Source organism: Oxyura jamaicensis, chromosome 14, assembly GCF_011077185.1.
Source record: "Oxyura jamaicensis isolate SHBP4307 breed ruddy duck chromosome 14, BPBGC_Ojam_1.0, whole genome shotgun sequence".
NCBI classification, from domain to species: domain Eukaryota; kingdom Metazoa; phylum Chordata; class Aves; order Anseriformes; family Anatidae; genus Oxyura; species Oxyura jamaicensis.
Window position 1 is genome coordinate 16,035,366 of NC_048906.1, and position 27,031 is coordinate 16,062,396.

Genomic DNA, 27,031 nt, shown 5'->3' on the forward strand with positions numbered 1-27,031 from the left:
GTGTTCCTAAAGTTTCACTGTCAAAACCCTTTTTCAATATAACTGAAATGGTCATATGCCAAAATGAATTAGCCACCTCCTTCCATTGTAAATATAAACAACTTACTACAAATAATTCTGGTTAGATATTCTGAAGAATGTCTGAAAGCTCTAAATCACAGGATAGCCACACAGCAGTGAGAGAAAGCTCTTTTCTTCCCCCTTCCCACCCCCAGGTATTTGACTATTTCTAACATTTTTCTTCTATTTGTTAAGGACCCCTAAATTTTCATGGGCTGGGACTTCAGTGATCATGCTCAGTTGATATTAGATGATCATTTGGTTAATTCAATTAAGACAGTGACTAATGCAGTGTAAAACTGAAGAAATGAAGAAGCAAGTGCCCACTTTTATGGCAGTCAAAGGGCTTTCCATTAGGACTCTAGTTTATCTCTAACACTTTATTTCCAGTTAGCATCATAGAGTTCATGATGGTGTCCCAACCTATCCTTTGTAATGGATATTTTCATCCACTGATGACGTGGCAGAAGATGTGTTCTGTCCAAATTAGAAGTTCCACATAATACTAAACCCAGGGGATGTTTTAACACTATTTATATAATCCAACACGTGTTGAACTGCTTTGTTTCTGACATCCTGTTTCTATCCTGTGCATGTGATTTTTCCCTCTTCTTGATCAATAGTATATGAGTGTGCACAGTTTGTGACTAACATCTATAATGACTCCTCATTGAATAGATTTTTCATACAAGTACAGGACAAGCATTTAAAAATAATAGTGTTTTCAGTTGGCTTGGGTGATGTCCTATTAAACGGTATAGGGAAGCCTTACTTTTTTTCGTAACTTACCCATATGACTCTACATTCTTATGCTGGTTTATCTTACTATCAGTACAAGTTTTTTAAAAATAAATGTATTAATTGTCTTTAAGCAGTAGTAATGGCAAAACAAAACAATGTTATGTCACATATGGCAACTAGAAGATCACAAGGCAAAGCTAACATTTATTGTTTTTGTATAAAACATTGTGTATAAAATATGTTCATATAAAATGTTCTCCCTATTAATTTACTTTTCACAGCTGAACTAATGACTTTGAACAAGTCTGATTACCAGTCTTGATCTTGTAGCCAAATTACATCTTAATCTTACAGAGGAAAAAAGTAGGGGTATGGAAAGTTACAGTCACATGGGGAAAGGCAAGGCCTTTTGCCTTTTTAGTCTTTACTACTTTTATGACCTTTTGTAATGGATGTTATTCTTGTGTTCACCATCCAAGTTTGTAACCTAAAGAACCTCCTGCATTATAATACTGTTATAGTACTCTTATAGAATACTTCTAGTGCTCTTCTCTTTTCCCTGTCAGGAAAGAAATGCAAATTACATCAGTGTATTGATTTGTCATTGCTTTTTCAATTATTCTAACTGATCAAGCCTATGCTCTCTCATATGGAGGAAATATGGGAAAAGGCTGCAAGGCCTGCTTCACTGCTTTTTATCAGTACAGCAATAAACATTTGAGTAAAATTATCATGACATATATTTTTCCCTGGATTATGAGATGGCAGCAGTCTGTGATGGATACAATGTCCTCAAATAATCTGTTATCTTGCAGATGAATGGCCTTGAAGGTGGAGAGAAAGAACGAGGAGACCTGCAGGAGAATGCACCAAGCAGAAAAGCAGCTGATCCAGCTGGAGAAAAGCAGATGTGACATGACATAACATTGATTTCTGGATTAGAAAAATCCTACCTAGAGAGTTTCCTGAACAACAGGTAACTTTTAAATGTGGTTGAAGTCACTAATGAATTGTTCTGACATTCTACACATATTTAATCATTATCTGCAGAAGGAGCTTAAGAATCTGTAGGCTTTCACAGTAAAACGGAGCTGTGCTAAGACTCAGCATTAAAAAAAAAAAAAAAAAAAAAAGAAAAAAGAAAAAGAAAAAAAGAATTTGTAGTTTTGCTTCCTGGTTTTGCACACATTGTTTAAGTCTTCAACCCAGAAAGATCAGGCTTTGCTAGTAATAACATGAAAAAAAATCAGTGGGATTTTACTGGATTGCCATAGGAATACATTTAGGATTTGTGGCTGCATTTTTTTCTCACCAAGACATAATTGTATATGAGTTCAGGAGTATTTACAGAAACACTCATTTTATGAGTTAAAGGAAACATGAAGGAGACGTGTCACCTGTGATTTCCTCCATTGTAGTATTAAAGCAGAGCAAGGCAGAAAGAGACCTGAAGCTTTCCTTCCTTCAGCTACAAACCTAACAAAAAGTGAAACATCAAGGAAAATACTATGTAGTTAAATTTCATGTATACATTACTAGTTCACAATATCTATGGAACTCGTACTTTATTTTGCCAAAATGTAGATCTAAAACCAGGTGTGTCACAGATGAAAGAATTGAAAATTGAACAGCAAATATCAATTCAGCATGCATAGAGATCTTGTTAATATGTTTTGTCAGCCTATTCAATCAGATGGCATGGTTTAAAACCAAAAAAGTACTATACTTAGAACAGTTCTGTATACTGTATACAAACTGTCTTTGATTACGTATGTTTAGGTAAGGTTTGAAAGGTTTGTATTCAGTTTCATCTGATTTTAAAGTTAGATGGTCGAAGGATCTATTTGTGAACTTTACTCTAGCTGGAATACTGTAAGAACAGTTACTCTTATGAGAATTTAACTCAAAATTGTAGAAGACTTGCATCAGAAGCTGATCTCTTAAAAATCCAGTATGATATGTTAAAGTCTTTAGAGGTTTTTGGCATTGTTAATTCTGAATCCAAACCTGAGCTTTGGCTAATCTTTATTGCAATAGATAAAGCAAATTAATGAATTAACAGAAGCAGCGTTGTATATATGAGATAAGCATTAAACCAATTGTGTATTTTTATATCTGTCTCAGAAAGGCTTTTTAAATGTTGGAATTGAAAACATCAGGGATCATGAAGCTCTTAATTAGGCATAAGAATTCTTCTCACTTGTAGTTGGTGCCAGAGGAAGTTGTTCTGCAAGAAGAATGATAAGCTTACCAGTGGGAAGAGGATTTCATACTATGACTAGCAGTGGCTGCTCAGAATGAGCAAAATCCAGAACAATCTTCATAGGTGTGTGTCATGAGAATATGTTTGGAAAGATGGTCAGTATCACAATGAAATGGATTTTTTTTTTTTTTTAAAGGAAAAATAGGCCTGTAATCTCTGCAGCTGTAAATTTGGTAACAGTACATATGATGTGTAAATGGTGAACAGGCCCTATTTAAATTAAAATATATTTACAAAATATATGAAGGATGAAGTACGCATAATTAACAAGTCAAAATTCATGAATCCATTATATTTTTCATTCAACTTTAAACATCTGCTTTGACCACGTATCAATTGCAACTCTCCAGAATGTTTCCAATGTATAACAAGTTTGCAGAATGTCTGCTGTAGTACGTCCTACCTAGTAGTTAGACCTTCAGCAATTCAGTAATCAACACAATTAATGTTTCTAAATTAAGGCACAAGATTCTTGTATGTCAGAGCATGTGTACATTGCAGTGTGGAGCATATTATGGAATGACCTGCATGGCATAGCCCATTATTTAGGCTATGGTGTTAGTCCTGCTACCAAAGTAAGTAAATATTTGTGGAAATGAGTTTTTGCTCATCTTCTGGGAGCAGCTTTTTCTGTTTTACTGATCATCCCATACTACTAAGCTTAATTTTCCTACAGCTTCCTACAATTAATTAAAATGCTTTTATAACTCAATAATTAAATCCAGGGCATCTGATTGTATTTTGGCACTTATCATTAATTGCTATGTGGCTCATCCACTCAAGACTGTCCATATATGATCAAAAACAATATGGTCAAGTCTGGAGAGAGAAATGTATACCACTGTGATCTGATTATTTTTTAGGTAAACCATGATGCATTTTGCGTCTGTTTCCTGTCAGCATCCAAACCCACAATAAAATAGAGAATTTGATTCTTTACTTCTGCTGGCTCCAGCAGAATTATTTCCAGTGAATAACAAATATTCTGTGTTTGCAAATACTTGCTAGTCACTCCACCTTTTCAATAGAATGGTTAGCAATATCATCCATTCTCGTTGAAGGCAGTCCCAAATGAAAAATGTGAAATAAAGTGCTGTTGACTCAAGAACCATTCAACTCATTGAAGTGATTGAAAACTCTATAGAACTCCTGGAAAATTTGTGTGTATCCTGAATCAGACTCCTTCCTCTCAGAAGTTTGCATCCAGCTTGTAGTAATCAGTGTTACTTGGTACAGGCTTGGCAGACACAGAAGCATAACTGAGTGCAACTTTCTGAATAGCTCTTGATTGTAGGTCTCTAGATGTAAGTAATGCTTCACCATCTTTTGCCATTCTTTTCAGAACAGAATATCTTTGTGGATATTGTTACACCCAATTATTTTTCATTATAAAGAGTGATGATGATTCAAAATAAGAAACAGTTGGCTGCCGTCTTTCCAGAGAATTTAAACTAAATTTATATTGCATTTTCTCATCATTTATTTGTTGTGGTTGAACCACAAGAACAACAGATGTCTTTTCCCTTCATACTCCAACTTGTTCCGGACATTGCGAGAGACGGAGGGATTCAAGGAGAGACAAAAGCATGTCAGAGATCGTGACAACTGACTGACAACTCCAGCCACCTAGTTTTTCTTTTCCAAACTTTTTTTTTTTTTAAAAAAAAAAACTATTTTTTTCTACAGAGATTAAAATTATTCCTGTGGAAATTTTCAAATACAGTTAATGGAATACCCTGTCAAAAATTATTTATTTATCTAATGATAAATGTGAATTTCTTGTGGGATTTTAGAAAGCGCCTGAGCAAGTTGGAACTAATGAGGTTTAAGCATCTAATATGTTTAGATTATCTTAAAAATGTTGTGAGATGAGATAGTGGTGCAAAATTCTTTTATTTTTATTTTTATTTTACACATTGACATAAAATGATTTATACTCTACCATGTTTTCAAAAGTGCCTTAGGGACACTTAAGTGATTATATTAGGAAAACAAAAACAAACAAACAACAACAACAACAAAAACAAAAAAACACACACACACACAAAACAAACAAACAAACAAAACCAGAACCCACATCCTAAAGTTTAAAACATTGAATATAAAAATGCTGGGAAATGTTGTTGCATTTCTGAAGATTTAAGATTAGGAAAGAAACAAGGCTTGTAAGAAGTGGCTGATACCTTTGAAAACCTGTCAATTTTCCAAAATTTTCATTGTATCTCCTTCATGCTTATGACAATCTGTTTGCTTTTTCCAGTGGTATCAGCTAGTCTATTAAGATCTATTGCTTCTCCCAGGAAAACTAGTGTTTCAACATAACTGATAATCTTTTAGTTATTAAATCAAAAGTGTTAAGAAAATGTCGACTACTTTATTCCTAAGGAAAAAGCTAAAGGCATGAAAAAAAGTAACAGGAGCTTACCTCAGGACTGAATGCAGTGATCGTAACAATAATACTTCTTAAATAAGTATTACATCTTCCAAAGAACCAATTCTTTCCTGTCTGAAAGAGAGATCAGAAGAGCCACCAAGTAGCAGAGTAGGAAAACCAAGCTCCAATTGCTATTCTGTACAGTCAGAAACCAGAACTCTTCACTATTCATGATAAAGGCAGCCAAAGCCCCTTGGATATCTTGAGATGCTACTGTGTGTCTACAGACTATTTGTGAATCCAAGCAGTACTCTGTGCTGTACTAGGCTACTAGGCTTAGCTTTCTGTGTATTCAGGCTGAATTGGCATTTGTATTAGATAATACTCTGAAATTCCAGGTCACTGTTCTCATGAGAAGTGTGGTTGAACAGACTGAGGCCAATAGGGTTCAAATTCAGTGCAACCCCACTTTATTCTCATCAAAAGCTGCCATGGTGAACATGGCATGCTGAGGTCAAGATCCATACCAGAATTTTACATCAGCTGGTCCCACTGTGCAATTTTCGTAAGCAAAATATGAGTGCCTGCAGTGGCTTCTCAGCTGAATCCATGAGATTATCTCTCCAGAAGGCAGTGACCTGTCTTGGTGCTGTAAATCACCTCCTGATATGCCTATATTTCTGCTCCAGTGTAGGGACCAAGTTCCTGATTTATCTGGCTCATCTGAATGCCAAAAATTAGGCTGAAGTTGGGCATGTTTATTTTCAACTGGAATGGAAATGCAGGAAGCTCATTTGTTGGAGGAATGCAAAGATACCTCCTGAGCTGGCTCTGTAAGAATGTTTTAGGTTTACTTAAAGGACCTAATAACTATCTTTATCTCTCCTTTGCATTTGCAATGTCTCCTCAGGCCCTACTCATTCTGACTGAAAGGTCTGTTTACATCAGGTTTTGAATATTTTGTCGTATTGTTCTGAAGGAGAGTTTGCCTTTTATGTACTTTCAATAAATTGCACATGCTTTGCTGTATTTTTACCTTCTGTTCAGTTTGCTTTTGAAGGCTTAGCTGGAGAGTGAGAGCTGCCAAAATTGCAACTGTGCAGTATTTCCTGGCCTGGCAAGTCTGATATTTCTCCCTTGCTGACAATGCCATGAATAGCTGAACGGTAATGTGGTTGTTCCTTTTTAAACCTCTCCCACACCTGACTCTGAAGAGATTTTTATGTTCTCCTTTAATTGACTAAAATGGGAGCATTTCCAAAATAATAGAAGGAAAATGTACTTACAAAACTCTGACTTCTTCCTTTGTCCTGATAAAGTACAGGACAATGAAAGGTAGTTTTAATTTGAATTGTTCAAAGGTTTTTACGCAGGGGAAATAAATGATAATATGTTTATGTAGTCCAGAGCTGAGATTAGGCTTCAGTAAATCTAAAAGCTACAGGAAAACTGAAAAATCTGGTGGTTTTGATATAACTCCTTCTTTCCCACAGGGAAGAAACTCTCAAAGCCATGCAGTTCAATCATATAGTTGAAGCAACATGGCTCTGTGTCATGTTCCCACCTACTAAAGAATTTACTCACATACAAATATTTTACCAGATGTGAACACTTTTTCTACCTTCTGAACTTAATGAGAAAAGAGCATTGTGGATTGTTGTTTGAATACCTAAGTTAAAAGGCAATAGACAATTATAAATTGAGAAGGAGTTAATGTCGTGTCTGTGCTTCTGTATTGTCCCATTCCTGTATTAGGTGACTAGAAAAAAACACTGATAATAGTAACATACACTTACAAGCCTCCAGAGTACCTTGTAGAGGGAGCAAATATCTCCCCTGCACCTCGTGCTCTGCACCTCAAAATATATGATAATAATTAAATTGCTACCAATTGAGTTTAGTAACCCAAAGGCTCAAACACTAACCAGCTAAAGCAGGAAATAAGAAGAAAGGGAAATGCCTTTTCTGAAACTTTTTATGTTTCTCATCATGTAATTGCCTAACCTGCATTGAGAATTGCTGTCACATCTCCCATCTCATTTAAATTTGATATTCTTGGATTTCTGTTCCTGCGGGGCAATTTTGTTTGTAGTTTCTGTTTGCTTACAGGATTGAAAAAAACAAACAACAATCAAAAAAACACTGCCTGTCATAAAACAATTTACCTGAGAGAAAACAATAACACCATTGAGGCAACTGCACAGTTACATTTCTTGATAAATACATGCTTTTTAGTGATTGCTTTTATTTTCACAATTCCTCTCTCAGTCCTTGACAGCCTCTAATTCCAGAGAATAAATTCCCTCTTGCTCCAAAGCAAGAGACATCAGTTAGCCTGATGAAGCCAGTTCTGTTAGCAGTGGGTAATATCATAGAAGAAAGACAAATCCAGAATCAATAATAGCAATAATGTGTTATTAACAAAATAATACTGAAATTGTGACAAAATTGTTCTTTTGCATTTTTTCCTCAAAGTCCTGAAAGCATGATGTATTGGTTTTACATGGTATGGACTTGGTAGCAGGGAAGTTGCAGGGATGGCCCCTGTGAGAGGAGCCCTGCAGCTGCCCCATGTCAGAGCAGAGCCAGCTCCAGCTGGCTCCAGTGACCCACTGCTAGCCACAACTGGGCTGAGACCAGTTTTCTCCTGGGGCATGGACCCCATGGTACGGAGCCATGTGGGAGCAGTTCTTGAAGAGCTGCTGCCTGTGGGCAGCCCCTGCAGGCTCAGTTCAGGAAGGATGGCATCCTGTGGGAGGGACCCCACGGGGAACAGTGACAGAGAGGGACTGAGAAGGAGCGGTGGAGATGAAGCTTCATGGGCTGACCACAACCCCCATTCCCCTGTGGCAATCGGAGGGTGGAGGGAAGGTAGATGTTGGATGGGAGGGGAACAAGGTGTTTTTGGATTGCCTTTAGTTCTTATTGCCCTTGTTTGTTGTCAGTAGGCAACAATTTACATTTATATCCTTTATGTAGAGTTTCTGGTGAGTGATCTCCCTGTTGCTGTCTCAGACCAGGAGCTGTTCTTCTCCCCTTTCCTTCCGAGGGGAAGTGAGAGAGCAGCTGTGTGGTGCTTAGCTGCCCATCCTCGTTAAATCACCATACCTGAATCACAATTTTCAAAAGCAAGCAGCTGAACTTGGTTTGTATGGGGCACATTTTAAAGATATGTAGGAGGTTAAGGATGAAGATAGGAATGTAACTTTTCTAGGCACTGAAATATTTTGGAATACTGCACAAGCTGTCCTTGAAAAGCAGAATTAATGGCCTTATTTTCAGAAGTGTTGAGTACCCACCTGCTCTCTAAATGTAGCATTTCTGAGAACTAAACCACTGAATTTGGTTCCTTAGATAAATATGGACAAATTTGGACAAACATCAAGCTCTTTTAGAGGTGACTACCATTCAAAATATTTGAATAAAAATCTTAGTATAGTTTATGTTGCTTTATGTATTTTTAAAAAGCTCCTATTGGGCTTAATTGTGCTGGCTAGTGATTTTCCTCTTCTGGCCTTCTCTCAATTTTCTACAGTCTCTACCACGTTGATTTATATGTGCTACTGTATTTTTGTAATTTATTAAGTATTCTTTTCTTATTATTGTGTGGATTCTTTCATCTGTACAATGAATCTCTTAAAATTAGTAGCTTTCCTTGATTATTATTTTGTAGCACTTGGAGAAATAATAGCACTGTAACCTGTTCTTACTCATACTTTTCTGTTAAATTCACTCCAGCAATCATATTTTTAGCTTTGTGGAATTGTTTCTTTAAAAGCATGGTATTATAGACTTTATTTTCCTTGCACATAACAATGCAGTAGGATTATTGGTTTTAACTATTACAGTTTTTAAGCTGAAGGAGGAATTAGCCTTAATCTCTCAAGGTAATGTTTAATATAGATTTCCTAGTACATTGATGCAACCCTTTTCATCTAGGAAATTATCTTCCATAATAGCACCAGTCTTTTAAGATACACCTTTTATATTGTAGCCCTGCATGTTAATGAATTTTTCTCTGTGTATAAACTATAAATTAAGAACACAGGCTTCCTTTTCTTTTTCTGTTTTTATGGTCTGTAAAAAAGCTGCTTATACTCTATCTCATGATTTATCTGTTATCATACTGAGCATTCAAGATCATTTTCTCACTATTTTTCAATGAATCAGAGAAAGATAATTCTATTTTTGATACAGTTTTTGCAAATGCAAGTAACGTGTTTTGGAAATCTCTAGTTTCTGCTTATGAAATGGATGCAGAATCTCTCTCTCTGGTTGTTCTGTAAAGCAATGCCTTTCTCATATTATATATTTTTTCATCATGCGTTTTGTATTTTACGACGATGAGAAACAGCAATTTATATCTAATAAATGTCAGACAGAAGATATGCCAGATTTTCAGAGGCAAGCTGCAGTGAAGTGCATAACCTAAAAGTTACAATATAGTGTTTGGATTTCACAGGCTGGCAAAGACTGTTAGATATGTCCTGATCCTTTTAGGATAATATTTTGTTGGAAATGAAACTCTTCAGGGTTAACCAGGTACTCATCTTGGTCAGTAACCTCAGCCTCCACAGACTATGTATTTTAATTTATTTACAGTGCCTCTAGAATTAGGAAATTCAAGCTTTGAGAGCTCTCTCTTGTTGAAACAAAACCAGTACAGACAATAAATATAGGTTATTTACAGAGACAACAAGAATTCATATCCCCTCAAAAATCATGACTCTTTATAGCCAAGAAATGGTGCCATCTTCCAGTGCAGTAGAAATATTTGAAGCTCAGGAACATGTATATCTCATTGACTTCTCTCCATAGCAAAGTCTGATGCCATGGTTTACATATGGGAGCACAGTTGGTGTTGTTCTCCACAGGCTGTTAAAGAATGGGGTTGCATTTCAGGGTTGCCAGAAGGATATCTGAGGCCTTTTTGAGGGACTGTCTGAAGAGGACTGCTACTAGGGTAGCCCCTATTTTTTTCACTTCACTGTTGTTTTTGTTGTTGTTTTAAACTTGGACTTTTTTTTTTTTTCTCAGTTAGTGCTGTTTGATATTATCACATCCCAACTGTTTTTATTCTTTTTAATAGACATTTTTAAAAGGCAACGTGACAATAAAATCTGGCTGCAGTAAGGGAGATATTATCACACATTATTTTTATATTCTTGTTTAGAATTATTTTGCTGTTCTATTGTTTTTCACAACATTTTTAAATTTTAGAATTCATAACCCATTTTAGAAATGATCATCAGAGGATATTAGTCTTACCCATGAAGGACAGATGATACACATTTTTACAGCTTATTAGGCTCGTAGATTTACCCTGAACATATACACAGACTCTGCTTGAAATATTAGCCTCCTACACAGCTACATTCAAATTACTGTGTAGATGGTGCCACTGGGGTTCCTGTTTTGTACGCTGCAACTATTGAGATTCAGTGTGCCAGTGAGGATCCTAATGATAGCTAAGATTCCCAAAACTTTTGGTTTTCATGGCAACCATGCAGTCTGTTGTACAATAACTAGTGCTCTGTCACTTGTTTCAAGTTGAGCTTTGAAAACATTTGGCAGTTGAAAAGCATCATTTCATGCCTTCTCTCAACAGAGCGTGATATTTTTGCCTGATACATTTTGTTAGCACCCAAGATACATCTCTTTCCATGAAATTAATTGGAAGGGGGCTTTCTGTGATATTAATGGCTATGTGATTAGCTTGTTGTTCTTAGCACTATGATAATGAGAGCTTCCTTCAGGGGAACGCTCATCTGATCCTCAGCTTGCATGCGCTTCACCTCAGAGGCTTCAGATGAAGCTTATGAAGGTTATAGTCAGAAGTGAAAAAGTGTAATGTCAGCGAGAAAAATACTCATTAGCTGCAAATATTCAATTAGATATCAAGTAGGCAGGGCTGAACACTGTCATTTACAGGGGATATTAGGAGAAGAAGAGGTCTTTCAGAAATACTTCTGTCAAAGGTCTGTTGTTGCCCCCTTTTGCCCTGGACTGCAGTCCCAGAATGGTGCTGGGACAGGACATTTGATGCTGATGGCATGAAACTGAAGTCTGGGCTCCCTGTAATCCCACAGATAATGGTAATTTATACTGATCCATATCAAACACTGTGCTTTCATCTGCTACTCCAAATGACAATAAGGTCTGAGCTGCTGCCTGCTGAAAATCACAAGAAGAACCTGAAAACTTTTGGTGGGTTCCAGGTCAGATCTATGATACTCATTTTTGCAACAGTATTTAAGACACAATTCAAAAACAAAAACAAAAACAAAACAAAACAAAAAAACAAACAACAAAAAAAATCACAGAAATACATGCCTAACTTTAACAACTAAATATGCAACATCTGAATAGGGATGCTGTCTTGAATCACTGTGGTTAAATGTTATGATACTGTTATTAACATGCATTAATCATAAGCAGTCATCAGCAGATGTGGCTATGCATTGGTAGTTGGTGGAGCGGTGCATGTGGATCCTTGGCTTTTGTAAGTTGTTTGGGCTCTCCTACCGTATGGTGTTCTCATGCACTAATTAAAGGAGCGGTTTGAGAAGGGTAACCTGTGTTTGAGTGTATCTCAGTATAGTGGAGATTTTTTTTCTTGAGGTGTGTGATGACAAAGGACTCAGATCTATTTCTGCTGGTTTTCTTTTTGCATGCACAACTGCAGCCAATTTATTCAGGCGACATCAGGTACATTTCTGTCTTTATGGTACCATAAAAATCTCTGAATGCTTACGGAGAAGTAGTCATTAGAACTCCTTTGATCTGGGTGAGCTTATGACCAGAGAAAAGGAATTAGCTAATTTAATCTGACCTTCTGTGTATCACATGTATGTTGCACTTACTCAATATTCTTCTGTAAAGCCTGCATATTTAAATTAGGCTGATGGGTTGTAACTTTCCGGGAACCAAATGGTGTACCATATACAGGAAGCAGATGATTGAAACCTCCCTGGTATTTCTGGTAAGGGTGAGATTTGCTGTGGTAGTTACAGCAAATAAAGCATATTCCACTCTCCCCTGCTTCTGAAAGCATTCATTGTTCAATAAAAAAGAAAGACAATTATCCCCCCCACCACCCCAAATAAAGAAAAAGAAAGGAAAAAAATAAAACAAATGAAACTAGATATCAAGACAGTAACTTTTGCATACTCCCTTGTTGCAGATGTTCATTCCACCTAGTGTCTCAGCTCCAGTTGTGGCCAAGCACTCTCTATCAGGGAAAAAAAAAAGTGAAGGGAAAAAGTCCTGGAATAATATTTCCCTGCTCTAGTGCCTGCACACTGGGATATACTCTTGGCCTTCTGCAAACTGTCCTGCCACAATATGAGTGTCCACGACTCAGTACCACCAATACATCAGCTTGAACAAGAAATTAGTTCTCAGTAAGAGCTCAGTTACTGCTCCACTGGTCCTTAAAGCAGACACATTGCAGTGTAACTAACTCTTGCAGCTGCCCTTTTGCTTCCTGCATTTGATCTGACCTACACGTCATCTTTTGTTTTGCTAAATATATGTGGTCCAAAGCTTTCAGCAAAATGAAGTAACCTGTTCGGAGACAAGCTGCAATGTGAAAGAGTGCATTTGCCTTTTAGCAAACGTAATAGGCATCAAATCAATTATCTCCATAAAAGCTACAGAGCATTTTACTCTACTGGCTGGGGAGCTCCAAGCTTTTATTGTTGCATGCAACTTTTTGTTGTTTTCAGTGTGGTTGTTTATGTAACATAATAGAACACTGATTACGAGTTGTTTGGAATTAAAACACTCAGCCAGGCTGGTGTTTTGGGCGTCAAGTGCAATGAAGGAACAAGAGCAATTACAGCAGGAAAACTAATTTTAATTTTCAGTGTCTAAGTTGAGCAATTAGGAAAGAATTAAATTGGCATGGTCATAACCAAGAATGTCTATTGGTAACAAATGTCAAGCTTATCCCAGTAACACTAATTTGAGCTAGTTTTTGTGTGTGCTTGTGCTCTTCCTAGCTCCTTCATCCGTAAGTTAAAAAACATTGATGGGATGAAGAGGCACAGACTTTCAAAAACATGAGGACTCCTTCAGTCTGAAGATTTGAGAGTTCATGACAAGCTAGTCAAAATACCTATGTGATTCAGGATACCAGGTCCCATTCTCCAGTGTAGTACCTGATCACAGCTGCAGCTCTGGCAAATATACAGCCTTTATTGATGTGACAGAAGAAGCAGGGAGGGAGCCAGGAGGTGTGTAGGAGTTAAAAGGAGATTTGGGCAGAAACAGAAATAGATCTAGTTTCTAGACAATATTATCTTTCAAGCTATAAGTTGCAGGATGGACTAAGTAGAGATCAGATCCACTTTTCAGCCTGGGGTTTTAGTCTGCTGCTGTCTCCCATTCCTGTTTCACGTATTCTGAGTGCAGTGTGAATTAACAGGACAGGGAGTTACAGACTCTGAATGTTGTCACTCTGTTTATACCCTTGCTTGTTATTTACATGATGTTTTGAACAGCTGCCTTGGGAAGAGGCTTTCATGTATGGAATTTCCCATAATACTGTCACTTGAAAGTTTGAAGAGCTGCTGCAGGTATTTTGACAAAACCTATCAACAGGGGAATGTTAAGTGCCATTCAATTCATCTTGCTGTCTCATCTAAGTTTAAAAGAGCATCAGATATAGCTGTTTTACTGTGTTGGCGGGGCACTGTCCTGGGATGATGGGTGGGTGGGTGGGGGGGGGGGGGGGAGGAGGGGGAGGGTCAGTAAAACTGCTACCTTGGACTTCTGCAGGGCAGACGTTGAAATGTTCAGGAACTGTTCAGGGAGAGTCCCTTGGGATGCAGTCCTGGAGGGCAGAGGGGTGGAGGAAGTCTGGTTGCTCCTCAAGAATGAAGCCTTCAAGGCACAAGAGCCGGGTGTCCCCGTGTGCAGTGAGATGAGTCGGCAGGGAGGAAGGCTGGCATGGCTGAACAGGGAACTTTTGGTGAGTGTCCAGGAGAAAAAGAAAGTTTATGTCTGGTGATAAAAGGGGCAGGCAGTTCAGGGAGAGTACAAGGAAGTTGCCAGCATATGCAGAGAGAAACTCAGGAAGGCTATAAAGCCCAGCATGTGCTCAACCTGGCCACTGTGGTAAAAAACAACAAAAAATCTTTTTACAAATATATTTAATAGCTGCGTCTGTCCTGGAGCATATCACCTCAGCGAATAAACAGTTACATATACATATTTTTGGGAAGTTTCCAAGTTGGCAAGTTTGTTACACCTGCATCTATTTAGAGAAACTCAGCATGGTTTCCTTGCCTGGCTTCCTTGAAGAAATTCCAGCCTTCATCGCCTTTCCATTCCAAGTCATAATTGTGCCATGCTCCTCATCTCAAACCTGTTCCACTGTCATGATCAGCTTCAAACATGAAGTGAGCAGTGAAAAAGCTTGTAACTCAATAGCTTTATCTGATATTTTTATTATGTTTCAAAACTTCAAAATATCTTACCTAGTTCTACTCAGATATTTTCAGTTGGAAAAAAAAACTTTATTTTGCTATATGTTTGTATCTAGGTGGCCCAGAATCATTTAGAATAAGTCATGCTTCGTAAACATACGGTTTTTGCACATAAGTAAACTACAGAATGAAGCCCAAGGAAACTACTTATCGGTGATCTTGTCTGTGCAGTCATAACCTTAGAATTTCATTAACTCACTCCTGAGTACACTGTCTAGCAGGGCTTCAAAACAAAATCTTGTAGTATACAACTTCTGCTTTGGAATATAAATTTAAACTTAATTACTAGCAGAACTAACAGAAATGTCTTAAAGTCAATATAGGGTAGCAGAGAAAAAAAATCTGCAGAATGTTTGTCTTAACTCATTAATTATTATTATTTTTTCATTAAAGAATACATAGAATACGTATTCTTATAAAGAATTTATATAAAGAATACATATCCACAATACTCTGCTGGTAAACTCACCAAAACTTCTGGTGAGTTTATGATCAAGTAATGTCCATTTATTTTAAAATGTCAAGATCAGTTTAACCTCAAGATGGTGCTAGATGGTTAAGTTGGCTGTCACAACAACTCTTGTTTATCGTTTAAATTTTTATAGAACGAAAAATCATCAATAATGTGTAATTGGTTAATGACCAATAAGGAAGGATAAAAGACTCGTATGGATTAATATGTTTATCGAGTGGAGCAGGACATGAATTGATTTGAAAAGACACTAATAATATCAGTGTCTCAGAATAAAATAGTACTTGGGAAGAAGCAGAGTACATATAAAAGTCATTGGAACAACAGTGATAGGAGATGTACAATGTGCAGTGTGACAGTTTACCAAGTCATGACAACCAGACAGCAGCCTGGGAATAATAGGATTGTATTTCTGGCAAGTTAAAGTAATTGAAATGTATCAGATAATTGGTAAATACTTAAAGTTCTTGAAGTTTTTAAAGAACGATTAGCTCTTTCATTCAAAATAAATAACATTTAGGAGTACACTAATTATTCCAAATCAAGCAATTTTTGTGCAAGAGGATTGTTATCCAGTTTTGAAGCTGTAACAGTGCTATGAAAGTGGTAAATGTAAACACAGAGGGCTTAATAGAATGTATTCGTATACCCATTCATGGATCAACAGGAAAATGAGCTGCACCACGATGTCCATACCATTATTCTAACAACTTTCTTAGCACAAGCAGCTGTATAGGTAGTGTTACAGCAGAATAGAAAACTCAGACTGCTGTTGAGGGTTTTCCCTTCAGTTGTGGCACCGGGTCTGATTTCCTAGTACAGCCAAAATGTGACCAGATGACTGGAAATTCATATTACAGCTTTGTTTTGTTGTTAAGGGAAAGATTGTCAAAGGAGCTTCTGACCGTGTTGTTGCTGATTATTAGGATCACAGGAGCTTCTGACCGTGTTGTTGCTGATTATTAGGATCACAGTAACAACAACAACAACAACAAAGTGTTAAGTTTATATAAACTACTCATAATAAATAAATTTGGTGGTCATTGAAATGGACCTATGGACCTACTCACTCAGGGAAAAAAACAAACCAACATTTCCCAACATGAGATATGAGTCTGTTTGAAGATCCTGGATTCTGGGCAAGTCTGCTGTGATCAATGGGTGTTGGAAAGCAGCAAGTCTCTCTTCCTCACTCAGTTATTTTTGTTGTTGTTTCCTTTTCTTTTGTCTTTTTAATGCTTGCTATTTTGTCAACAAGATTTAATCTTTTAGAAAAGCTGCAAAATGGGAACAATTTACGTGTCAAGGCAATTTATTTTGCACCAGAAAGGCCTTCAAAAAGATATTTGTTTAATGAATAACCTAATAAATGAATCAGCAAAATAATATGGGAGATTGGGGATGTGCACTGACAGCTGGCTTTTTATTTCATTTTATTTTTAATTTTGAAATTTTTATTTTGACAGACATTTGTCTTGATATCTTCCAATGTTTTTGTGATTGTTTAATGCAAGCAATTACTAATGAAGAAATTGAATCAGCCAAGACAATGTTACAGAAATCTGAAAAACTCTGCAATTGAAAAGGGCTGCTTGATCTCCTGAAATCCTTGGAAATTTGCCACTGTGCCTTTGTTTTTAAAAAAGAAGACTTTGTTGTCTGTCTCATTTGTAAACCTGGAATGACATAAATGAACACACTGCTGTGTGTACTGCTCAAAGGCTTAATTTCCTTATTGTTTATGTAATGCATTTCTTGGAGAGAAACAGTCAGCTAAGTAGAGAGGTTTGGCTTTCTTTAAAAAGTGGGGAAATAGAAACTAGACTATGTCCTACCCACAGATTTCCATCAGTTACAGATAAAAGTGTAAATAGCCTAGTAGACAGTGTCCTCTTAAATGATGATCCTAAGGGTAGTGGGGCTTTTCAAGAAGATTTTTCTTGGTCTGGGCAGTTATAAAGAAACTGAAAGTTGATTTAAGGTTTTATTATAGGGGAATGTAATTCTACATCACTCATATTCAGTTTTTAAGCAGGGCAAATGTTTTATGTATAATTTGAGAAAGCTGTTCAGAAGGAAATATCACACTGGCCATCCCAGTTATCCAAAAATCTATTTCAAAATATATTTCAAAAAGAAAATAAATGGCGTTTATGGAACAGTGGGGAAATCAACATACCATGATTTTTTTTCAGTAAATTCCAGTGTGACATTCTGGCTGATAGGAGAGACCTGGTAATAAAATTCATGCTTACATGATTCAGGATTAATCAAGGGGAGAGCTAGGGTAAGAGTATTTAGATAAAAGTCATTTTTAGTCACAAGTACATAAAGATAGATGATTAATTATGTTGTCCACTTTGGGCAATGACTGCGCAGGACAAATTACACTTGAACTTGTCCATACAAGAGTCTAAAAAAAAAAAAAAGCATTGAGTGGCAATGAAAAAAACTGTATTTTTTTCTTCATCAAATCATAGTGTATTAATACAGAGAAAGGTTCCCTTTAGCTTCATAGAGGAATTTAGTATAAAATTGTTCATAGGTATTGATCCTGACACAGGAGAGGCTGAATATTTGCACTGACCTCTGCCACACAAAGATCATAGTCAGCATCTGGATCTTCATATGGAGGATAAAACTTCTTGCATTAAAAAAAGAAAAGCATTCCAGCAACTGGTTTGGCAGGGACAATCATAAAGATAGTCTTTGAGCATCTTATTACACTGTTAATATATTCCCATCGGGAAGTTAAATTAATTAACTTCTCTCTTATGCATACCTTGGTGATATTTTTACATTTCCCAGGGCACACAACCAATCACAAGAGAAGGAAAGTGTCACCTTCCGATAGATATTCCATGCAGGCACTGGAGGACATTTTTAAAGCAAAATGTTTTGTGTGCTGTTAAGTTTCTTTATGAGATAGAACAAGAAATTATGGTCTTTCCTGCCATCATTGCTTCAAGTTGGTAGGCATCTCTTCTTTCCCTATTTTCTTAATTTTTTGTTGTGCTCTTGATACAATCATTGCCTATTCTACTTGTGTTCTGTAATTGTCAGGAAAAAAAAAAAAAAAAAAAAAAAGGAATGATTTCAGCATTGAAAGATACAGAGCTACTGGAGAGAGTCCAGCAAAGGACCCCTGAGATGATTAAGGGATGGGAGCATCTATCCTATGAGGAAAGGCTGAGAGATCTGGGGCTGTTCAGCCTGGAGAAGAGAAGGCTCAGGGGGGAGCCAGGCCCAGAGGCAGTGGGCACAAACCGGAGCACAGGAGGCTCCCTCTGAGCACCAGGAGGCACTTCTGTGCTGCAAGGGTGCTGGAGCCCTGGCCCAGGTTGCCCACAGAGGCTGTGGAGTCTCCTCCTTGGAGATCTCCCAAAGCTGCCTGGACACAGGCCTGGGCCCCCTGCTCAGGGTGGCCCTGCTGGGGCTGGGGGAGCAGACGGGCCTGGGGGACTCTGGCATCAGTCACACTGTGATGCTGTAAGATTGCTGTTCAGTGTTTTGACGTCATCTGTGACTGTAGTGTAAACTGCAGGAGCAAAAGCCCTGGAGCTATTTGGATCTGTTTAGTCTTGAACTGAACCTACTAACCTGGTTGCCTTCTGTTTTTTTTTTTTTTTTTTTTTTTTTTTTTTTTTTTTTTTTTAAAAAAAAAAAAAAAAGGTCCATTTCTTCAGTCTACTTTGGAAATGAAGCCTTTGGAACATCCTTTGGAACAAAACATATTTCAGCAATGAACATTGGTCAAGGGGAGCAGAACATAATTCAGGTGAGTAATGAAGGACAAAACACAATGCCAGTGTCTGTGTGCAAACTCCCACTGGTGGCAACTTCTGTTATTTATAGTATTCTTCCTACTGCAAGGGAGTGTATTCATTTAAAACTATTGTTGTCAATGTATTTTGGAAACCAACAGTAATACAGAAGGACAAGGATCATTGTCTGCATCTGCATAGTACTTCTATATGAGATATTTTTAGTGATTTGGAATCTAGAATGGCTTTTCTCTCAGTCAAGGTCATTTTGGGGGGGTTAAGGGTGGGGGGGATTGTCTGATGCACACAGCAAAGCTCTACTGTATTAAATGCAATTCGGCATAATATCCCTAATTTAAGATGTAGACAATTATGACAGATTAACCAGAGATAATAGCTGTGAAGCTTATTCTTTATTATCTGGATCAGCAATGTTGGAAGAATAAATGGAAGACATAAATGAAATAATCTGTTGCTGGGCAGTTGAAGAACACACTAAATCACCTGGCTAACCATGAAGATTATGTTTTTCAACTGACAGAAGAAATCATGGTTAAGGTCATTGTAGATTTATTACCCCAAGGAACATTATTAAAAAATGGGTTGTCTTTATAATACAATTAACTAAAGGAAGCCTCCATCTTCAGCTAATTCTTTGTTGCAGGCACAAGAATTTGTACCGGGATTCATTAGATGTCATTGTCATCTGATCAAATTGATGGAAATCTATTGAACTGCATGAACTATATATTTTCAAAAGCACAAATAACAGGGAAGATGTTGGCAGCACTTCCTTGTCTGACTTTTAGGAAATTCCACAGTTTTATAGCTTTATATTCCAATGGCAGGATGAGCACAGGTGCCGTTGTTTCTTTTCCCCCAAAGGAAATTTTGTGAGGAAAAGGAATTATGGATGATTTATGTATAATGTTGCACTTTCTATTTTAAAATGTCTAGAATATTAAATGGATATTAAGTACAATGACTTTTTGCATGTTTCATGAAAAAAATAGAAACATTCTGAAAAATATTTAAACCATATTGAAATGATTATCATTTAAAATATGCCTTCATGAAAATCTGTATTTAAAAGAAATTTCAGTTCCTGTGAGGATATGACTCACTCTGAAAAAACTTGGATGAAAAAATGCTGCAAGTCCTACTCAAGACTATTTGTCCCCTTAAACATTATCTTCCTATGGGAGGCTAGTTTGGAAAACAGGCCCATATTTATGCCATGTAACTTCAGCAGTTTCCTGAGTGTGATGGACACGGAGGCTTTTTGCTCAGATGGACAATGCAGAAAGATGTGCTTAGAGGATACACAAACCAGAAATATTTGGGTTGGACTGAAGGACCTGTGGTTTATTCTGTGCTGGTAAACTTAACTGACAAATCTTAGCCATTTTGGTGAAGCTTGAAAGGATCTACCCCTAGCTAGGTATCTTGCTCCGGTCTGTCTAAGGAGGCTCCCTGTTGCCATTTCCAGTGTAATTCAGTCTGGTCATATAATTTACACCATAAAATTGTGTGTCATGAAACTGAAAGCTTCTGGGTCAGCCTCTACCTTGGGAATCCCTGGGCAGCTGTAGAAACAATGCAGAAGAAAAGGATTTCATACTGAGTCCTTATTTTCTGTCAGCAAATACATTCAGAATTACCAGGTAATAATTCCAGGCAGATCGAGGAGCTTCATGGATGTTTTGAAGTAATATATATTGCCCACAGATTTTCAGCTCAGTGAATCTGAGTGTGTAATAGACTGTGATGAAGCATGCAGGTCTGTCAGTGCCCCTGGAGAGGACTCTGAAGTCATTTCGCACTCTGTGCTGATCAGGTTCTATTAAGAATAGATCCTGCCAAGCTAAGTCCACAGGAGTTAAATTCCCATCTAGGGTCTGTATCTATTCAGGGAGTTACTAATAATGGAAACATCATTATCTGCAGCCAAACTCATTTACATTTAGTATTTTGAAAGAAGAGAATTGGGATTAGTTATGAGAGGAACTGGTGTTACCCAAGAGACTTTTTGGTTTCCTGTTCTCATGTTTATTGCTTGTCTGTATACACGTACAACATGCAGCTACAGACACTTCCTTGAAACAAAGCTGTCCTTGAGTGTTTTGACAGCTTCACATGCATCTTGTTTAGATTTTTAAAATGTATTAGCTGTAGTTCTAAAGTCAGCACAGTAGAATTTGCATGAGCACGTGTTTCTACTGGACACTGAATCTTCTGTTAAAATACAGGTAGGGATTGATTTTTTTTCCTAGTCATCCCAATACATAGATCAATCAGCATCAAGAAGGTAAATGGTGATATTAGAAGTATGCAATAATTTGGATACTCGATATAGCAACATGACATAGCAGACAGAAACCGCAGCCGGCAGGTATTTCTAGATCCAAGCCTGCAGACGTTTCCAAAGGAGCTGACCTACTTTGAGTGGAGTTTATTGGGTTCAAAGAACACTGAGTGGGTACAATTTTGTGGCTTATATTATATTCAAACTCACACTAGGTGGCAATAATGGACCCCTAAAGGCTTACAATGGGACCTACAGAAAATGGTTGCATTTTCTACTTTGTAAAGCAAGAACCACCTTTTGCTGTCCTGTTCTGCCTTTCTTATGGATGTGAGTTTTGTTTCCTCCCCATCTATTATTAGAAGATAAATTCAAAGTCTGTGGTTCCATTTGCTACAGGAACATCATTGTACATGTTTTCTTCAAAGCACTAATCTGAGAACCATCAGGCCTGTTAAATTTTCTTTCCCTGCACTCCTTTCCTATCAGTGGAAATAAAGTATTAGCCTTGGGAAATATTATCTCAGCTCCTGCAGTGGACACGACTGTTCTGGGGCCTCTGATGCCCCAGAGTGCCAGAGTGATTTTAAATACCATCCACAGTGAGCTAATATTGCCGAAGAGATTTCAAATACCAGCCAGCCTTTGCTATTCACACCCGAGTAGTTTAAAATATCAGCACTAGAGTAGCCTCATAAATTAGCAGCACATAACATCTTTTCATTACAGATGTGGCAATGTCATCCAAGAAAGTTAATGATTCAGGCAACAGGAAATGGTCTTCCAGGTAGCAAATGTTCAGCAGATCACAGCATTCCATTTATAGCACAGAAGATGATCTAAAATGTCACCATTGCTCTGGAGAAAACAAACTACTGCCTCCAAACATGCTGTAGGCTATGTCAGTGAAAAAAGTGTTTCTCTTGCTAGTTCAGGTAGTTAACATTCATGCCCATCTCTTACACCGCCTGTTGTCTTTAGCAATCTATGGCTCTGTGTAATAGTAATATGTGGTGGTTTTCTCATGGTGGATGTGATTTATGATTTATACCCAGAGTATAGGGATCCATAGTCTTCCACTCTCCCAAAAAGAGACTGGAATAGTATGAAGCAGCCTGAAAGAAAGCAAGGAATATGTAATGTCAGCATGTTCTCACAAGTTTGAGCTTTCCATTTTACATTCACTAACGTTTAGCTCCTTAGGAGCAAATTCTGAGTTCTGTGTGGGGATGACATAAATTTTTACTCTTTGGGAAGTTAACTCCAATTTTTAAGATGGTGGGGGAGCACTGTCTCTTTTAGACTTCCTTCAGTAAAGTGACTTCTTAATATTTATTTACACCTGCTGTCCACTTTCACATGCTTTCACTTTGCTACAAGTACGTTGTCAGTAGGCTTTCTGCCTGTGAGGGGAGATGGAAAAGGGGGAGCTTTGCTCATTCCAGGCTTGTGGCAGGGATATAATTCCCGAAGTCCCTAGAGTTGCTCTCACTAGTTTGGGCCAGAAGCACTTGGGACTCTAAGGCTTGTCAACAGTGTGGCTTATCCAACCCACCTAAAAACTGTGCTTGCTGAGCCAGCTCACTTGAATGGCCAAATTTCAGTCTTTCCAGGACACCTGATAGGTGCCGTGGAACATGGCAAAAACTAAATGTCTGGTCTGGACTCTTGGATTGCTACATTTCCCCCAAATGTTCCTAAAATATCACATAGAGAGTATTGTCCAGCTGTCTCAGACACTTTTTGCAGTGTCAACCTCTCATTCTTTTCAGTGCCCAGGAACATTCAGAGCTTCAAAACCTGCGGACAGATAGACTTTAAAAAAGGGGTAGAAAAGAGGGGAATGCATTAGTCAGAGTTTAACAGTTGCTTTCCAGGAATATGTCATGTCTTTGCAGGCTTGAAAGTTTTCCCTGGATACTGAGTCATTTCTGCACAGAGTTATTCTGGGCCATCCAGTCTATGATCCTGTGTTGTATTCTTCACAGAGTTGCATAACAAAAATAAGTCATGCTGAGTTTATTCAATGTCTTGTGGATGATTTGGGAAAGTATGTGACAATAGCTGCAGGTCAGGATAGTTGAGAGTCAGGTTACATTATTACAACTTGCCAGAAACCAGACCAGAGGGCAACATTCAGCATGGCAAAAACCATTCTGGAGAGTTTTTCATCACAGTTCTGTGGACCTAATATAGCTGCTATTCTCACTTTTATGGAACATAGAAGAGAAATTGTTCTAGACAAGTTAAAATCAAAGACTTGAACTGTAAATAATCTTTTTGTTGGTAGCAGATTGGAGAAAATGGTTTAGTTACATGGATACTATTGCACCTGCAAGGAAAAGCAGCCTGGTTTCCAGCCTCTGTAAATCTGGTTTGGTCTTTGTATTTTTATACTAGGGTCACAGAGAGGAGAGTCAGGGCTATGTTGTGTATAATTTTAGCTGAAAGTCACCTTCTCAGAAGTAAAGAATAATTCTGAGAGTTCACAGCCTTGTGTGAGAAGGGATATGAAGACCCTGCCAACCCCTTTTTCTTTCATCCATTGCTGACCCACCTTTGCTCTCGCAGAATCTGCCAGCTCCAGAAGGAAGACTCTGGATTTATGACAGCAGAGTATGCCTTTGAAAAATGCCTTTCCTGTTCTCTCCTCACTGTCACTATATGTAGTCCAGCCTTCAGTCAAGAGGATCAGTTTTATTCCGGTACTAACATCTGATTCCTGCTGCAGCTAGCCAATTTTCTTCCCTCTTTTCAGTCTGCTGGACATCCCAGAGGCTGAACGAGTTGTGTTGTCACTCACTGTTCTAGCTTTTGGCACAAAGATCTTTGGGCTGAACCCCAAAATACGGAAGATCTTGTCACATGGGAGGATGGTCATCATGTGAAGTGGTGGAACAGAAAGCAGAAAAGTTTGTTTGAATTATTGGAAAACTTATTTTAAAGTTTTTTTTTTTTTTTTTTTTTTTTCTGGTGTATTTGCCATATCAAATCATAAAATCTTGGATTTTGTTTTCCCTTTCATACATACAATGAATCAGCAAAAATATTGAAGTAGGATTCTCAACAGACAGCTTTAAAGCCTGGCTGGATTGGACCGATCAGATCTTAAAAGTTAGAAAAAGTATTGCCTAAAATGCATGTTTTCCTGGTTAGATATTTAACATTACAGCTTCTGTTAGAAGGTAGATAGCAGTCAAACTGTGTATGCCCTGGGTACACAGTAATAGTGAACTTTTAATGTGCTGTTCGCAGTCAGGGAGAGGTGTGAATCACTGATACCATATAGGTCTCGATGGCACCACAGTGGTCTTGACTAAGTGGCAGAGCTCACTCAGTAGTACAGTGCTCTCAAGCTGAGTGGGTTAGAGACAGCTCTCTCACTGTTTGGAAGTGCTATCTTTTCTGTGAACTCATTGCATGTACCTGCCTTGGAAATAGTGCCAGAAGAGTCCCCCAAACTGACATCTGACTGGCTGGACTCTGTTAGCTCCTGCAGAAACAGCAGAAGCGCACCTCAAGGAACAGAGCCAATCTCCTTCCTGTTGCCTTAAAAACTGTTCAGAAAATGATGGGGGTGAAGGTGGAAAACGTTAGCTACTGATTCCTTCTGTCTTGTACTGCAGACAATTCCATTCTTGTGTTGTGAATAGCTCAAGGGAAGTAGCCCATAAAGGGGGAGTTATTATGAGGCAGAAGGAAAGGTAACTCTGCCCTTCAGTATGTGATGTATTTATTTTGGGTCTTGTGATAAGCAAGCAGCTGTGCTCACATGTATTATATAACAAAACTGTTCTGGCATCCATAGTCAGATGATTTCAGTCACATCCAAATTTCCCTTTGTACTGCAGTTAGAGTGGGGCTGGTATCTTGTTTTATAGAGATTTAAACCAGCCAGGGAGGCCTTTTTTTTTTTTAAAAAAAAGGAAGTTTACACCCATTCAGTTTACTTGACATCATGGAAGTATTATAAAAGATCCTTTACGTGGCAGTGAATCTCACCCTTCTGTATTAGTGTAGAAAAACAGATAAAGTGTGTTAAGTAAACATTTCAAAAGAAAGAGCAACATTAAAAAAAAGGAAACAAGGAAAGATTATTTGGCTTTCAGAATTGCCCAAGTATTAATAAAAGCTGCACTTCACTTTCTATCCAATGTGATCTGAAAATCTCCTGAAACACTATCTGAAATGAAGAATGGCCAAGTTTGCAAAAATCCACTGGTATGCAGTGAAATACCTTTCAAAGCCTGCCCACAGACCAATATCTTCCAGTTAATTTGTTGTTTCAGTCAATTTTGACATAAACTAGAGCAGCCTCTATTTAATAAGACCTTTGCCTTGTAAAATATTTTGGTATAAACTGATTCTTTTTACTGCTGGATATCAACCAGTTAAAGGTGAGCTTCTGTCATGTAAAGGGCAGTGTGTATGTATTGCCTGTGATACGATTAAACCAAGCTGATTAGTATTTCTTAACAAGCTGCTTAATATTTTTAAAAGCATTTTTTTTCTGTCAGATTTTATGAGCATTTTCAGACTAAACAAATCCAAGAGGATGCCATAATCAGTTTAAAAGGATTTTGAGAGGCATGTGCAAAAGCCTACACAATGTCTTGAGCTGCATTTGCCAGTTCTACATCGTCACTAGATGGCCATGACAGGCTTTCAGGCAATCAGAAACAGAGTTTGAAGTGATTTATGGGAAAGTGATAGAAGAGTAGGTATAAGAGAAATGAGATTTGGAGGCAGGGAGAATAATTTTCATTAGAGGAATGGAAATTTGGAAAAGTAGAAAAGCATTTGACCACCAAATCCTATTATCAGGTTTCTGGTTTTCCCAGCTGTTTTAACTGCTTTGATATAAAGCATGACTGCTTTCTACAGTCTTGCTTCCATAAGTTGAAGCTTATGTCATGGCTGTAACGGCAGTGCTACAGCACCGAGTAAATGCATGCTACAGCGTGAGCTGAACAAGCACTAAGAGCAAACAGATTAATCTGCGAATGTGGGAATGCTGGCAGTAATGGCAGAGCTGTGGTTTTGTCACGAGTTCTTTGCAAGCATCAGTGCACATTTTGGCTGTGAATGAAGCAAATCATGTCAGACAGAAAGCATTTCATTACTAGTTGGCAAATCCAGTGTGTATTAAAGTAGTGGAAAGGATTTTATGTAGAGTGAACCTCGGTGTTAAATAGTATTTGCCCGCTTCTAATGTCAGGTCCAAAGGTCTGGTGAAGTGATCTTCCACAACACTTTTCCTCAAGAAGGGGAAGAGGGAGATGTCTCTTCAGGCCTTTCCTTTGCCCTGTTTTCTCACTATCTGATTTTCTTTGTAATAATGGAGGAATCATAGAATCATTAAGGTTGGATAAGACCTTCAAGATCATCTTGCTTTTAGTTGCAGTGGCCAAATAGCCTTCCATTTATTAAAAGCTTATAATTTCACTTTGCAGAGAGCACCTCCATTTGTGAGATAGCCTTTCACACATACTGTATCGATTGTGGTATCTGTACCAAGTGAAGCATTGTTGTTAAACTTCTTTTTTTTCCCTAAACCTTTT

The 27,031-nt window shown here is 37.8% G+C and overlaps 1 long non-coding RNA gene across 1 annotated transcript; it reads left to right on the plus strand.

Annotated features, from left to right (window-relative positions):
- The first annotated feature begins 1,617 nt into the window (after positions 1 to 1,617).
- On the plus strand, positions 1,618 to 27,031 carry LOC118174519. Its single transcript, XR_004754677.1, has 3 exons — positions 1,618 to 1,777; positions 19,074 to 19,179; positions 26,689 to 27,031. It is a non-coding gene; the product is annotated as an uncharacterized LOC118174519 (long non-coding RNA).